This window comes from Ursus maritimus, unplaced genomic scaffold, assembly GCF_017311325.1.
Source record: "Ursus maritimus isolate PB19 unplaced genomic scaffold, ASM1731132v1 scaffold_5, whole genome shotgun sequence".
Taxonomy (NCBI): domain Eukaryota; kingdom Metazoa; phylum Chordata; class Mammalia; order Carnivora; family Ursidae; genus Ursus; species Ursus maritimus.
In genome coordinates this window covers 87,548,749-87,566,804 of record NW_024426663.1, presented here as the reverse complement: position 1 = coordinate 87,566,804, position 18,056 = coordinate 87,548,749, and positions in this window count along the sequence as shown.

The following is an 18,056-nucleotide window of genomic DNA, read 5'->3' as shown; positions in this document are numbered from 1 at the left end:
CACATTGTGGAAACTGAAAGACCTCATTATTTTGCTTATGCTTCAGGGATATTTTTCTTCAGTTAATAAGAAAAAGCTAAGCTTATCCATGATTCCATGTTAAAAATATAAATGCTGAATATCGTAGATATTTTTTTTCTTTTTAAAAAAATTCCTAACAACCTGTTTTGATGTGGGCCAAGACCTGATTTGTTGTAAACTTAGTGAGATACCCACTGTTTCCAATAGGGTACAATTAGATTTCAAAGTAGTTGGTGTAACAAATATAACACCAATATCACCATCAACATTACATGCAAATAAGGGGTGAAATATTAAGTAAATATCAAGAGGCTAATATCTAAAATAAATAACTGATTGCATTTGAAATATATGATTTGGGCTGCCTGGGTGTTAAGCATCTACCATTGGCTCAGGTCATGATCTCAGGGTCCTGGATCGAGTCCCACATTGGGCTCTCTGCTCAGCAGGGAGTCTCCTTCTCCAGCTCACTCTCCCTCTGTGCTCACTCTTTCTCTCAAAAAATAAAATTTTCAAGGGGAAAAGATATTATTTAATTTTATATGGTGTTACACCTATAAAAATTCATGAATTGTTATTTTATGCAATGAGGACTTAATTGTATTATACTACATGCAAATTGCACAATAGAGAATAAAATGAGCAATAAAAGGAAAACAGTTCTCAAATTTATAGTAGTCAAATTGTAACATTACTTCATTTCCTTCTTTAAGTTCATATGGATTTCCTTACTCTATTTAAAATCAAAGATAGTTGATGTGCTACTATTATGAATAGCCCTGGAATGTTGTATAAGATATATATTGGTGCATTGCTGAATGTTGGAAGATATAATTATTACCAAACATGGCATATAAAATTATTTATTCTAGCTCATGCAGCACAAGTACATATGAGAAAGCTATCATTTGGTAAAATTTGAAAATAGCTAAGAAATCAATAACAGTATAGAGAAGGAAATAAAAATACACCTATGAATAACAACACCTTACTGGTGATAGGTTCACTTAATTTAAAAGCAGATAAGAGAAAGAGAGAAGACATTGAATACTAGAGAGTAAAAACAGATTCAGATCCACAGGGAGTGATTATATATTAAAAGTGACTGACTAAATTTTGAAATTGGGATTTTCAGGGTTGAGAAAACTGTGGAGAAAATTATACATAATCACAGAGTTAAAGCAGTGTGTTATATAAGCAGTGATTCAGAAAAAAAATATCCTATTTTAAGACATGATAGAAAGAGGGAATGGAGTGTGAAGGGTGAGACATCCCCAGTCAGAAACATCTGCTTTCTAGTCACATTGAATGAAAGTGCTGGGCTTCAAGGCAAAGTGGAGTTTAGTTTCATGGATTTAGTCTGCATACCTGGAAAAAATTGATAAGAAAAATGAAACATAGCTGATAAAGTGTGTGTGTGTGTATGTGTGTACGTGTATTAAACGTTAATACTCTCAGTTTTGAACGTATTCAGGCTACAATGCAATAAAATTGTGAACTAAATTAGATATCTAAATCAGAAATTTGGTAAAGTAAGTGATCTCTTTATAGAGACAAGTAGAACTGAGAAGGGATAGAGTCACAAGAAAAGAGAGAGAGATTTAAGTAAAGTAAGTGGTAGTTAAAATTTAAAGAGAAAGAGTGAAATAATAATACAAAGTATCATATCAGCATAAACAGTTGATAACATAAGGGAATTAGTAAAAAGAAGATTTATTAATAAATGATCAGATATTGATTCAATACAAATACTAAAACCTACAGGTGATGCAGCTGTAATTATTATGGATATGGATATGAACATACATCCAAGTTAACTTAAGAGCAGGTCAGTTTATGCCTGTTAATTATTAACAGCTCTCTGCTTACTCTTGAAAATGCCTGTTTTTGGATGATAAACATTAAGAGCCTAGTGGATAGAGAGAAAGATACACATATGCAGACAGGTAAACTAGTTATATGTATGTGTGCTGTGAGTGTGTTCATAAATTTCTGTGAGCACATAAATATGTGTTCTATATATCAACTGACAGTTATTCTATGAATCCTTCCTATGAATTTATTCAAAGTTGGCATTAATATATTCTGCTTTAATATTATAATTGCTGCAAACATGCTCTGTGACATAGAAGCCTTCTGAGTGCTTCTTTGACCTCCACGTTTTTCAGGCTGTAGATCATGGGATTTAACATTGGGGTAATAACCCCGTATAGCATGGAGATGAGTCTGTCTCTGGCTGGAGAGTGTTGGCTGGAGGAAGGCCGACAGTAGGTAAATATTGTTGTGCCATAGAACAGACAGACCACTGGGAGGTGGGAAGCACATGTGGAGAAGGCTTTGTGCTTCCCTTCCACTGACTGGATCTTTAGAATGGTGGATATGATGTAGATGTGAGAGATAAAGGTAATTAGGGAGGCGCTTATCCCCAGGATGCTTCCTACCACTGAAAAAAGCATTTCAGCTACATAAGTGGATGAGCATGAGAGGGCCATCACTGGTGGGATGTCACAATAGTATTGATTAACTCGGTTGGACTTGCAAAAAAACAGTCAGAATGTGGACACCGTATGGAGAAGAAAATTGAGAAACACTGCTGCCCAGGTCCCAGCTGTCAGCTGGATGCAGTGGACCTTGGTCATTATGAGCATGTACAACTGAGCAGGAGCACAGCAGGCCCCTCCCCCACAAGACAGATAAGAAGGATAGGTGTACAATAACTATATGGATCCCACAAGACTGTAAAATTCCAGTACCAGGGGAAAATAGTGTACTCAGCTTCAGGTGTTTTCTCATGACTTGTTTATCTTTCAGTCTAAAATTTTTCCTTTCTTTTTTTTTAACCTTTTTCCCACTTCAACTAGTTTTTTTATTTTACCAACTTATGTGGTTTTTATTGCTTAATAATATTATTTATTATAGTATTTTTGTCACCATACAGTACATCCCTAGTTTTTGATGTGAAGTTCCATGGTTCATTACTTACGTATAAAACCCAGTGCACCATGCAATATGTGCCCTCCTTAAGTTGTTTTTTAATTTTTATTTTGCACGGCTACATTTTATAGATATATGATTAATTTTAATCATATTTCACTCTATTCAATCTTACATACATATATATAAGTTTTGCTTTCTTGGCAATTTGGGGATGTAGTACTTCTAACACAGAGACCAAAATTCAATGAGAAAGAAATGGATCACCTTGCTTTGTTCACCCTGTGATATTATAGACTCTCTCCCATCCCCATTTTTTGTTTTTTGTTTTTGTTTTTATTTTTGATTGTGTTTGCTTTTCTGTTATGTTTTCTGTTATGCCTTCCAATTGTTTTGGATTTGTCTAGAATGTATTTTTCTTCAGTCATTTATGATACTGATGTTGCTCATTTCCTCACCAATCCTTCTCTGTGAAAAATGACTAGAATAAGGAATTCACAACAAAAGAAGAACCAGAGGAAATGTTCGCTGCCACAGAACTAATCAATATGCATATAAGTAATCAATATGGATATATGGAATTCAGGATATCAATTTTAGTAGCTAGGCCTAAAAAATGAATAAATGACAGTGCAGAATCTCTAAGAGTGGAAATGAAATCTAATCATGCTGAACTTAAAAATGCTATGAAGTAGATGCAGTCTGGATACTCTAACTGGATACTCTAACTGCCAGGGTAAATGAGGCAGAAGAGAGAATTAGTGACCTAGAGGACAGGCTGGTGGAAAAGAAGGACGTTGAGGAAGGGAAAGACAACTAATAGCCCATGAAGAAATGTTATGAGAAATTAATGATGCCCTGAAACGAACCAATGTCAGAATTATTAGGGTGCCTAAGGGGATGAAGGGAGAGAGGGCGCCAAAAGTTACATTTGACAGGCAGAAACTGAATGAATATGCCACCACCAAGCCAGCCCTGTAAGAAATATTAAGGGGGGTATCATAAGCAAAGAAAGACCCCAAGGGTAACATAGACCACAAAGAAAAAGACAATCTACAGAAACAGGGAGTTTATAGGCAATACAATGGCACGAAATTCATATCTTTCATTAGTAACTCTGAATGTAAATTGGCTAAAAGCTCCCATAAAATGACACAGAGTGTCAGATTGGGTAAAAAAGAAAGAACCAGCCACATACTGTCTACAAGAGAATAACGTTATACTTGAAGAAACAGCCAGGCTGAATTTGAGTAGGTTGAGATCTAATTACCACACTAATGGACTTCAAAAGAAAGCTGGGGTAGCAATCGTCATATCAAACAAATTAGACTTTTAAAATAAAGACTGTAGCAAGAGATGTATAGGGACACTATATCATACTTAAAGATCTATCCAACAAGAAGAACAAACAGTTGTAAATACTTATGCCCCCAATGTGGGAGCAGACAATTATATAAACCAATTAAAAAACAAAATGTAAAAACACATTGAAAATAGTACGTTAAAAGGAGGGGCCTTCAACACCCAACTCTTGGCAATGGACAGATCATCTAAGCAGAAGATCAACAAAGAAACAAGGCTTTGAATGACACACTGGACCAGATGGACTTCACAGATATATACAGAACATTCCACCCTAAAGCAACAGAATACATTATTCCTGAGTGCAGATGGAACTTTCTCCAGAATAGATCACATCCTGGGTCACAAACACGTCTCACCCATTGTCAAAAGACTAAGATTATTCCATGCATATTTTTGGACCACAATGCTTTGAAACTAGAACTCAATCACAAGAAGGAATGTGGAAGGAACTCAAACACTTGGAGGTTAAAGAGCATCCAGCTAAAGAATGAATCAGTCAACCAGAAAATTAAAGAAGAACTTAAAAAATTTATGAAAGCTAATGAACAAAAAAACACATTGGTCCCAAACCTCTGAAATACAGCAAATGCAGTCCTAAGAGAGAAGTCCATAGTAATCTAAGACTCTCTCTAAAAATTAGAAAAATCTCAAACACACGAGCTAACCTTACACCAAAAGGACCTGGAGAAAGAACAGCAAATAAAGCCTAAACCAAGGAGGGGAAGGGAAGTAATAAAGATTAGAGCAGAAATCAATGAAATGGAAACTAGAAAAACAGTAGAATGGATTAATGAAACTAGAAGCTGGTTCTTTGAAATAATAAGATCAATAGCCTCTGACAGAGTTATTCAAATGAAAACAGAAAGAACCCAAATTAATAAAATCATGAATAAAAAGGGAGAGATTACGACTACTAGCAAGAAAATGGAGACAATTATTAGAACTTATTACCAGCAACTAAATGCCAAATATTTGGGCAATTTTCAAAGAAATGGATTGATCCCTGGAAACATATAAACTGACAAGACTGAAACAGGAAGAGGTAGAAAATCTGAACAGACCAATAAGCTGCAAGAAAATTGAAGCTGTAATCAAAACCTCCCCCCAAAAAGGAGTGCAGGGCCAGATGGCTTCCCAGGGGAATTCTACTAAACATTTAAAGAAGAAATTATACAGATTTTAATGAAGCTGTTTCAAAAAATAGAAATAGAAGGAAAACGTCCAAACTTTTTCTATGAGGCCAGCATTACCTGAATCCCAAAACTAGACTAAGACCCCATCCAAAAGGACTATTATAGACCAATATCCCTGATGAACATACATGCCAAAATACTCATGCAGATCCTAGCCAATAGGATCCAACAGAATATTAACTGGATTGTTCACCATGATCACATGGAATTTATTCCTGGGATGCAAGGATGGTTCCAGATTTGCAAACCAATCAACATGAAAGATCACATAAAAAGTGAAAAGACAAGAAATGTATGATCCTCTCAATTGATGAAGGAAAAAGCATAGGGAAAATTACAGCATTCTTTCTAGATGAATACTGTCCACAGGGTAAGGATAGAGGGAATATACTTCAATATCATAAAAACCATCTATGAAATAGATGTGAATATCATTCTTGATGGGTCAGCTTTTCCCATAAGGTCAGGAAAAAGTCAGGGATGCCCACTCTTACCACTGTTGTTCAACAAAGTACTAGAAGTCCTTGCCTCAGCCATCAGACAAAAGAAGAAATAAAACGAATTCAACTTGGCTAAGAAGAAGTCAACCTCTCACTCTTCACAGATGATATAATAATTTATGTGGAGCACTCCAGAAACACCATCCCAAAATTGCTAGAACTAACACAACAATTCTGCAATGTGGCAGGATATAAAATCAATGCACAGAAATCAGTTGCATTTCTATACACTAACAATGAAATGAAAGAAATAGAAAGAGAAATTAAGTAATAAATTAAGTAACAGTTGCACCAAAGACTATAGTATGCCTAGGAATAAACTTATCTAAAGAGGTAAAGGATCTGTACTCTAGAAACTACAGAACACTGATGAAAGAAATTGAGGAAGACACAAAGAGATGGAAAAACACTCCATGCTCTTGGATTGGAGGAATAAACTTTGTGAAAATGTCTATACTGCCCGAGCAATCTACACATTCAATGGAATCCTGATCAAATTACCACTGACATTTTTCACAGAGCTGGAATAAACAAACCTAATCTTTGTATGGAGCCAGAAAAGACCCCAAATCATCAGGGTTATGTTGAAAAAGAAAACCAAAGCAGGAGGCATCACAATGCCTGACTTTACCTATATTACAAAGCTGTGATTATCAAGAATGAATGGTGCTGGCACAAAAACAGACACAGAGATTCATAGAACAAAATAGAGAAAGGAGCCAGAAATGAACCCTGAACTCTATGGTAAACCTAATCTTTGACAAATCAGGAAAGAATGGCCAATGGAAAAAAGACAATCTCTTCAATAAATGGTGCTGGGAAAATTGGACAGCCAAATCCAGAGGAATGAAACTGGACTATTCTTTTACACCATACACAAATATAAACTCAAAATGGGTGAAAGACTTCAATGTGAGACAGGAATTCATCAAAATCCTAGGGGAGAACACAGGGGTAACCTCTTTGACATTGGCCACAGCATCTTCTTTCATGACATGTCTCTAAATGCAAGAGAAACAAAAGCATAAATGAACTATTGGGACTTCGTCAAGATTAAAAAAAAAAAGGATACAGTCAACAAAACTAAAAGGCAACCTACGGAATGGGAGAAGATATTTGCAAATGACATATCAGATAAAGCACTGGTATCCAAGATCTATAAAGAACTTCTGAAACTCAACATCCAAACCAAACCGAACCAAACCAAACCAAACAAAACAAATTACCCAGTCAAGAAATGGGCAGAAGGCATGAACAGACACTTCTCCAAAGAAGACGTACAAATGGCCAACAGATGCATGAGAAAACACTCCACATCACTTGCCATCATGGAATACAAATCTAAACCACAATGAGATACCACCTTACACCAGTTAGAATGGCTAAAGTTAACAAGACAGGGGACAACAAGTGTTGGTGAAGAGAAAGGGGAACTGTCTTACAGTGGGAATCTAAGCTGGTAGAGCCACTCTGGAAAACAGTATGGAGGTTCATCAAGGAGTTAAAAATAGAGCTACCCTATGACCCAGCAACTGCACTACAAGGTATTTTCCCCAATAATACAGATGTAGTGATGAAAGGGCACATGAACCCCAATGTTCATAGCAGCAATGTCCACAATAACCAAACTATGGAAGGAGCCAAGATTTCCTTCAACAGATGAATGGATAAAGAAGATGTGGTTCATTTATACAATGCAATATCACTCAGCCATCAGAAGGGATGAATACCTACCATTTACTTCAACATGGAGGGAACTGGAGGGTATTATGCTAAATGATATAAGCAGAGAAAGACAATTATCATATAGTTTCACTCATATGTGGACTATAAAATTAGTGCCAAGGACAATAGGGGAAGGGATGGAAAACTGAGTGGGAAGAATTCAGAGAAGACAAATCTGAGAGACTCTGGTCTCTGGGAAAAAACTGAGGGTTGCTGGAGGGGAGAAGGGTAGGGGAAAGGGGTAACTGGGGGATGGACATTAAGGAGGGCATGTGATGTGATAAACACTGGGTGTTATATGTAACTGATGAATTATTGTAAATTACATATGAAACTAATAATGTACTGTATGTTGGCTAATTGAATTTAAATTTTAAAAAATCCTTGCAGGAAGGGCTTCCAACAATGATGATAGGTTGCTGGAAATTTTTAATATTTAACATATATTCTTGCACAAATCTGATTGCTGTGCTCTACCCTGGAGTTATGAATTTGCAATATTTTGAATAAAATAAAAAAAGATTATCAAATCGGCCATGAAAATATACTTTATTCTATAAAATGATTAAACTCCCATTATCATCCAACAACACTGTACTAACACCATAGAATATGCTATTAATATTTCATAGATATATAAATTATATTAAAGAGATATTTGTGTTTGAGATTTTCCTCTAGACACAAGTTTAGATCATCATATTTTTTGGATCATATTTTTAAAGCCCAAGAAATCATTGCTGATTTATTCAAGCTAATTTGTGATTATTTCGCCTTTTGTACATAGAGTATTATGACATTTGCAAATAGTAAAAGTTTGACTTTGTCTTTGCTGATATAAATGCCTTTTATTTTTGTTGTTGCTGCTTTCTTTTTTTAAAGATTTTATTTATTTATTTATTTATTTGACAGAGAGAGACAGCAAGAGAGGGGATACAAGCAAGCAAGGGAAGTGTGAGAGGGAGAAGCAGGCTTCCCACCAAGCAGGGAGCCCAATGCATGGCCTGATCCCAGGACTGTGGGATCTTGACCTGAGCTGAAGGCAGTGGCTTAATGGCTGAGCCACCCAGGCGCCCCTTGTTGTTGTTTTCTGATTGCTGTGGCTAGGACTTCCTGTACTAGCAGTGGGGGTGGTGAGAGTGGATATCCCAGTGTTATTCCTGACCATAGAGGAAAAGATCTCTGTTTTTCCCTATTGAGACTATTACCTGGGTTTTTCTTCATATATGACTACTACCATACTGAGGTATGTTCCCTTAGCATTGCTTTGTTGTGGGTTTTATGATCATATGGTTCTTATCCTTGCTTTTATTACGGTGGTGTCTCATATTCAATGATTTGTGAATATTGAAACATGCTTGCAACCCAGGACTAAATCCCATTTGATCATGGTGATTTTTTTTTCTTTTCATTTTTTATTGAAGTATAATTGACATAGTGTTATGGTAGTTTCAGATATACAATATAGTGATTTGACAATTCTATACATCACCCAGTGTTCGTCAATATAAATATAGTCACCATCTGTCACCAAACAATGTAATTACAATCTTACTGTTCTACTTTTCATCTACCTAACTTTTTTTCCCCATTTTTTTGTACTACTGAATTCGGTTTGCCTGTAAAGCCATCTTGCCCTATACTTGTGTTTGTTAGAAGAGTGTTTATTATTGATTGAATTTCTTTCCTGGTTATTGGTCTGTTCAAGTTTTCTATTTCTTCCTGTTTCAGTTTTGTTAGTTTATGTGTTTCTAGAAATTTGTACATTTCTTCCAGATTCTCCAATTTATTGATGTATATTCATATGTTTTTCATAATATACTCTTGCAATTGTTTGTATTTCTGTGGTATTGGTTGTTATTTCTACTTTCTCATTTTTGATTGTATTTACTTGGGTATTTTCTCATTTCTTTTTGAGAAATCTGGCTGGGTATATCAATTTTATTTTTCATTTTTTCAAAAATAAAATCTGTTCTATTGTTTCTTGTTTGTTTCTGTAGCATTTATTTCTGCTCTAATCGTTATGATTTGAGATTTTTCTTGCTTCTTGAGGTAGGCCTGTATTCCTCTATACTTCCCTCTTTTTTTTTTATGATTGTTTATTTATTTGACAGAGAGAGATATGCAGCGAGAGAGGGAACACAAGCGGGGGGGAGTGGGAGAGGAAGAAGCAGGCTTCCAGCGGAGGAGCCTGATGTGGGGCTCAATCCCAGAATGCCAGGATCCACTCCCTGAGCCTAAGGCAGATGCTTAACGACCGAGCCACCCAGGCGCCACTGCTCTATACTTCCCTCTTAGGACTGCTTTTGCTGCAAAGACGTTGGACCTTTGTTTTTTCATTTGCATTTGTGTCCACATACACGTTATTTCTTGTTTTATTACATGGTTGACCCACTTATTGTTTAGTAGCATATTGTTTAAACTCCATGTATTTGTGGTCTTTCCAGATTGTTTCTTATGATTGAATTTTATTTTCATAGTATTATATTCAGCAAAGGTGCATGGCAAGACTTTGATCTTCTTGAATTTTTGAGTTTTGTTTTGTCAGCTACTGTGTAATCTATTCAGGGAAATGCTCCATACGCACTTGTGCAGAGTGTGTATTCTGCTGTTTTAGGATGGAGTGTTATGAATATATTTGTGAAATCCATGTTCCCATGCGTCATCCAAAGCCACTGTTTCCTTGTTGTTTTTCTTCGTAAATAATCTCTCCATCGATGTAGGTGTGGTGTTAAAGTTCCCTATTAATTGTGTATTATTATCTACTAGTTCCCTCGTGATTGTTAGTAACTATTTTAGGTATCTGGTTGCTCCTATGTTGGATGCATAAATATTTATAATTTTTATATCTTTCTTGATGAATTCTTCCTTTCATATTCTATAGTGCTCTTCTTCTAGTATTACATTCTTTGTTTTAATGTCTATATTTTCTGATATAGTTATCACTACTCCAGCTTTCTTTTGACATCTATTTGCATAATAGATGGTTCTCCAACTCCTCACTTTCAATCTACAGGTTTCTTAGGTCCAAAAAAAAAATCTTATAGGCAGCATAAAGATGGGTCTTTTCTTTTCTTTTTTTTAAAATCCATTCTGTTCTGATTACTCCCCCTTTCTTTATCCCTTTCTTCCCCTACTGATCATCCTAGTTCTTATGTTCCATAGATGAGAGAAATCATATGATAGTTGTCTTTCTCTGTTTGACTTATTTCACTAATCAGAAGGGGGAATGAAACATGAGAGACTATGGACTATGAGAAACAAACTGAGGGCTACAGAGGGGAGGGGGGTGGGGGAATGGGATAGACCGGTGATGGGTAGTAAGGAGGGCACATATTGCATGGTGCACTGGGTGTTATACACAACTAATGAATCATCGAGCCTTACATCGAAAACCGGGGATGTACTGTATGGTGACTAACATAATATAATAAAAAATCATTATTAAAAAAAATAATAAAAATAAAATAAAATCCATTCTGTTACAGTATGTATTTTGATTTGAGTGTTTAGTCCATTTACACTCAAAGTAATTGAGATATTTGTATTTATTTTCATTTTATTATTTGTTTTTTGCTTGTTACTGATAATTTTCTCTGATCCCTTCTTTTGTTTCTCTGGCTTCTGTTTTGCTCATATTCTTTGGTGATATAAATGAATTTATAGTGATATAAATGAATTTATTTCTCTTTATTATTTTCATGCATATTAGTGGGTCTTGATGTATGATTGCAATTAGATTTGTATATAACATCTTCATTTAGCCATCTAAATTAATTTGTGCTGTTTAAGTTTGAACCCATTCTTTTCTCCTCTCTTCCTCACATTTTAGCCGTATGTTATTATATTTTATATCAATTTGTTGTTTAATCTCTTGAGTGATTTTTTTACAGAAATATTCATTGTTACTGATTTTGTGTTTCCTATCGTGATAATGTTACTTATGTTCTCTCTTTTCAATTCAAACGGTCCCCTATAATATTTCTTTCAGTTCTGGTTTAGTGGTCATGAACGCTTACAGTTTTTTATTTTTTTAATTTTTTTCTGGGAAACTCTATCTCTCCTTCTATTCTGAATGATAGCTTTGCTGGGTAGAGTAATCTTGGCTGCCGATTTTTCCCACTCGGCAATTTGAATATATTACGGTACTCCCTGCTAGCTTGCAAAACTTCTTTTGAAAAATCTCCTACTAATCTTATGGGTTTTCCCTTATGATTTGATGCCTTTTTTTGTCTGGCTGCCTGTACAGTTTTTTTCCCTTTATCACTATATCTTTCCCATTTGATCACAATATGTCTTGGTGTGGATCTGTTTTTGTTGATTTTGATGGGAGTTCTGTGGCTCCTGGACATAAATATCTGTTTCCTTCCCCAGATTAGGGGAGGTTTTGGCTACTAGTTGCCCAAACATATGTTCTGCCCCTTTTCTCTCTCTTCTTTTGGGATTCCAATAATATGAATGTTATTTAAATATTTATTTGGTTTTTCTTAATTCATTTTAGAGAGAGAGCACAAGCAGGGAGAGGGAGAAGAATAAGCAGACTCTATGCTGAGCAAAAAGCGTGGTGTGGGGCTTGATCCCACGTCCCTGAGATCACGACCGGAGCCAAAACCAAGAGTCAGACAATTAACCGACTGAGCCACCCATGCACCCCATATACTAGGAATGTTATTTGATGGAGTTACTGACTTGCCAAATTATTCTTATTTAGTGTAATGATTTTTTTCTCTTTTGTTGAGTTGATTACTTTCTATTACTCTGCATTCTAGATTATTAATTCATCCTTTACTTCTTCCATCCTGCTCATTATTCCATCAAGTGTGTTTCTCACTTCATTTGTTGTGCCCTTTATCTCTGCTATGTTCTTTCTTATCGCTGTGGTAAGGGCCTCACTCATTTCTTCCTCTGTTTCCTCCATTCCAGTATGTGTCTTTCTGATCATTATTTTAAATTCCCTATCAGGAATGTTACTTGTATCTGTTTTGCTTGATCTCTAGCCAAGGTCTATTTCTGTTCTTTTATTTGGGATAAATTTCTGTCTTCTCCTTTTGTCTAAGCCTCTGTGACTCTTTCTGTGTTTTTGGAAAGTTAACTATGTCTCCTGTTCTTGAGGGTAATGGCTTCCCACTCCATTGTCATCTTCCCACAGACACTTATATGTTAATGAATAATGACCTTTTGGAATTAGAGTTAATTATATTATTCACTGTGTCCTCTGTACCTCCCTGTCAGCAATTATCATTTCCTTCTACACTTTTCTCCATCTTTCTGTTTTTTTTTTCATAAATGCTTGCTGTCAGTCTAGTTTGAAAGTAGTTAACATAAAATGTCAAGTTATCTAGAGACATACTAGTTAGCCAAATCTAACAAATTTAGCTAACCGTCCAGTGTATCTTGAATTTTAATGAGGTGGCTGATTTTAAGCTCGACTATGCATTCACATTGCACTAAAGTGTCAAGTACATCCTAGAGGATTTTCTCAGGAAATTGTCAAGTAATTTGGCCAGATTTTCTCACATATCTGTAATTTTTAAATAAAAGAGGAGAAATTAAATATAAATGGATCACTGAGTATCCTCAAAGGCAGCATGATATCTTCAAGCAAAAGGATATGCCATCATCAAAATACTACCAGCCATAGATTTAGATAGACCTAGATCCCCAGGACAGGAGGCCATGCCTTCTACCACTTTTATCCAGATTAAATATTTGTGGTTTTAACATCTTGAGTTTTGTGTAGTTCATTCCAAACGTCACTTTGTGGAATCTGGAAGACCCCATTATTTTGCTTATACTTCAGGGATATTTTTCTTCACTTAATAAGTAAAAGCTAACATTACAATGATTCTATGTTAATTAAGCACATTTTTTTATTTTTCAAAATTTCCCAAAAAACTGTTTAAATGTTGGCCAAGGGCTGATTTGTTGTGAACTTCGTGAGATTCACACTGTTTTCAACAGAATTCAATTAGATCCTGACTGGAGACTAAATTTTGAAAGTATTTGGGATGTTCAGGGTTGAGGAGAACTGTAGAGAAAATTATACGATTGCAGAGTTAATGCAGTGTATTACATAAGCAGTAATACTTCAAGAAAACATTCTTATTTCTAGATGTGATAGAAACAGGGGAATGGAGTGTGAAGGTTGAGCCATCCCCAGTCAGAAACAATTGCTTTTAGAGGGGGTAAACAGTAGGGGGAATGAACCATGAGAGACTGTGGACTCTGGGAAACAACCTGAGGTCTTCAGAGGGGAGGGGGGGTGGGGGAATGGGATAGGCTGGAGATGGGTATTAAGGAGGGCACATATTACCTGGTGCACTGGGTGTTATACACAAGTAATGAATCATGGAACTTTACATCAAAAACTAGGGATGTACTGTATGTTGGCTAACATAATATAATAAAAAAGTAAAATAAAATTAAATTAAAAAAAGAAACAATTGCATTTTAGTCATATTGAATGATAGTCCTGAGCTTCAAGGCATAGTGGAGTCTAGTTTCATGGATTTTAGCCTGTATATCTGGAAAAAAAATTGGTAACAAAAATGCAAAGTAGTTGATAAGGTGTGTGTGTGTGTGTGTGTGTGTGCAAATGCATTAGAAAATGATACTCTCAGTTTTAACCATGTTCAGGCTAAAATGTGATAATATTGCAAACTAAATTACATATCTAAATCAGGATTTGGAAAGTGAGTGATCTCTTTGGAGGGACAAGTAGAACTGAGAATGGATAGAATCATAAGGAAAGAGATAACTATAAATACAGAATAAGTGGAATCTAAAATTGATAGAAAGAGTGAACTAGTATTGTAAATATATCAACATAGATAGTCAATCACGTAAGGGAAACTAGAAAAAGGAAGATCCAGAAATAGATGATAAGAGAATGATTTAAAACAAATACTAAAACATATAGGGGATAGAGGTATGAGTATGGACACAGGTATGAACATATACGCAAGTTAACTTAAGAGCAGCTCAGTTTATACCTGTTAATTATTAACTGTTCTCTTGAAAATGCTTGTTTTCAAATGATAAATTTTAAAAGCTCAGTGGATAGATATAAAGATATACATATATAGATAAATATAACTAGTGTACATATGTTCATAAATTTCTGTGAGTACATAAATATGTGTTCTATATATCAACTGAAAATTATTCTATGAATTTATTCTAAAGTGAACATTGATATATTCTGCTTTAATATTATAATTGCTTCAAACATGCTCTGTGACATAGAAGCCTTCTGAGTGCTTCTTTGACCTCCACGTTTTTCAGGCTGTAGATCATGGGATTTAACATTGGGGTAATAACCCCATATAGCATGGAGATGAGTCTGTCTCTGGCTGGAGAGTGTTGGCTGGAGGAAGGCCGAATGTAGGTAAATATTGTTGTACCATAGAACAGACAGACCACTAGGAGGTGGGAAGCACATGTGGAGAAGGCTTTGTGCTTCCCTTCCACTGACTGGATCTTTAGAATGGTGGATATGATGTAGATGTAAGAGATAAAGGTAATTAGGGAGGCGCTTATCCCCAGGATGCCTCCAACCACTAAAACAAGCATTTCAGCTACATAAGTGGATGAGCATGAGAGGGCCATCACTGGTGGGATGTCACAATAGTATTGGTTAACTCGGTTGGACTTGCAAAAAGACAGGCGGAATGTGGACACCGTATGGAGGAGGGAATGGAGAAACCCCACTGCCCAGGTCCCAGCTGTCAGCTGGATGCAGTGGACCTTGGTCATTATGAGCATGTACAACTGAGCAGGAGCACAGCAGGCCCCTCCCCCACAAGACAGATAAGAAGGATAGGTGTACAATAACTATATGGATCCCACAAGACTGTAAAATTCCAGTACCAGGGGAAAATAGTGTACTCAGCTTCAGGTGTTTTCTCATGACTTGTTTATCTTTCAGTCTAAAATTTTTAGAATATGTCTAAGAGGGATAAATTTACCAAAAAGTAATACATGGGTGTATGGAGCTTTTTCTCAGTCCCAATGGCCAAGAGAATGGCCCCATTTCCTACCAAAGTGACCTGATAGATGATGGCAAAGACCACAAAGAGAGGGTAGCGCACCTCAGGGAGGTCAGAGAGCCCTACGAGGATAAACTGAGTCACAGTGGTAAGATTGTAAATATCCATCTCCTCTCTCCACAACAACTTTCTGGAAGAAATGAAACAAATAGACACTGGTTAGACTAAAAAGCCAAGGAGACTAGTGATGAGAAATTCTTGGAAAGAATTTGATGTGTGGTTGGTAAATTCTGTTGTTATGATAGAGATTTAATTTATTAAAACAACTGTGAAAAACATTGTCTGTATTCATGTTTCTTGAAATAGTCATCCTCAGTTCTTTATAAAGAGGCAGATTTCTGAGAACAAAGGAGACATTTAAAAATTTGCATTCGTAGTAGAACACCTGTGGATCTTTCATCAGTGTGAGGGATTTCACAATTCAGTGAACATTGATGGCATGTTTCTAGACATTGACATTATTTTGTCTTGTATTATCTAAATGTGTACAATTGTATGCACTAGCTAAAATCTAAGTAACTCAAAAGTAGAAGCTGTGCATTTTACATGATATACAATTTTGATAATTGTTACCAACTAGCAGATATATAGTATATATGTCTAAATAATTATTCAGTAAAAGAATTAATGGTGTGTCTCCTGTAATGACAGTGTTTCTGATAAGAAATAAATGTGGAATGCTTTTAGGATTCCAAATTATAAAAATTTTAATATGAATATTAACGTTTGTTTTCCCAGAAGTATACTTTAATAAAATTAAAATAGCCTGCAAAGTATAAATAAAACCACAAATATATGTATGTAAAATCTGGTTTTGATAGTATCTGTAAATAAATATACTTACATAATATTCAATTACCTTCCCTTTAAAATTTAAAATTTCACCATGAAATTACTTAAGGAAATATGGGGTTTTAAATATATATATATGTAATTTACATTATACATTATAATTTAATTATAATTATTAATTATAATTATGTATTTTTCTATCTTCCTCGCCATACTCATTTCATTTTAATTGCATTTGTATGCATATTAGTAGTCAACATAATTATAATGTTTAAGGCTATTTACAAAAGTAACTTTGATTAAACTTCTACAAATCAATACTTTTGTGGATTTTTTGTCATTTTGAAACCATTTTCTTTCTTTATCTTCTCTTTAATCTCACACATGTGATAGTCTCCCATCCCCATTTAGTCTAATGGAAATTGTTAATTACCTTTGCTCAGAGAAAATGTACAGTGTATAACACAGATTATACATAAATATTTATTTACATAGAATTAAATTATTTTGACACTTCTTTCAATGCAATATTTAATAAAGATCTATGAAACTACATGGGAGAAGTTTTCACTCCTTCCTCAAGCAACATCAGTTTTGTACCATGCTTGGGAGTAAAAAACAAAGCAAAACTCACATTAATGATATTAAAATCATAAAAATTAGGAAAGGAAATTACTATAATAACCAGAAAGTGCTTGAATATCATTATCTAATCAGGAGATATTTAATGAGAAAGTTAAAAATATTGAAACAAAAAAAAATCTATCATGTCAGTTCTCATTCATAAAATTACAAAACTGCTCAGTTTCAATTTGTCTACATCTTTATATACTTATTTCTTGAAAACGTTATAGTGAAATCATTACATTTTATTTTATTTTTATTTTTTTTTTAAAGATTTTATTTATTTATGTGACAGAGAGCCAGCCAGCGAGAGAGGGAACACAAGCAGGGGGAGTGGGAGAGGAAGAAGCAGGCTCACAGCAGAGGAGCCTGATGTGGGGCTCGATCCCGGAACCCCGGGATCACGCCCTGAGCCGAAGGCAGACGCTTAACGACTGCGCTACCCAGGGGCCCCGTGAAATCATTACATTTTAAAAGGCACGTTCTGTTAAAAGAAAAAGTAATGTTTGAGGCAATAAACATTAAATTCTATGTTAAATACTTATTTTTCTTTTTACCCACACTTGCTAATTTGACCCCTTTTTGTAACAAGGATTATGAGAAATAAGTCAAAAACATCCTAATAGACACATAAGTTAGTTATATATTGGGTTCCATAATCAATATGTATCCTTCATAATATAATGCATGGGAGAGGAAGAAGCAGGCTTCCAGCGGAAGAGCCTGGGCTCACGCCCTGAGTGGAAGGCAGACGCTTAACGACTGCGCCACCCAGGCGCACCTGGGGACGGAAATTTTATTTACCTCAGCAATAGCCTCCTTTTGAAATCAAACATAATTAAAGTTTATATATT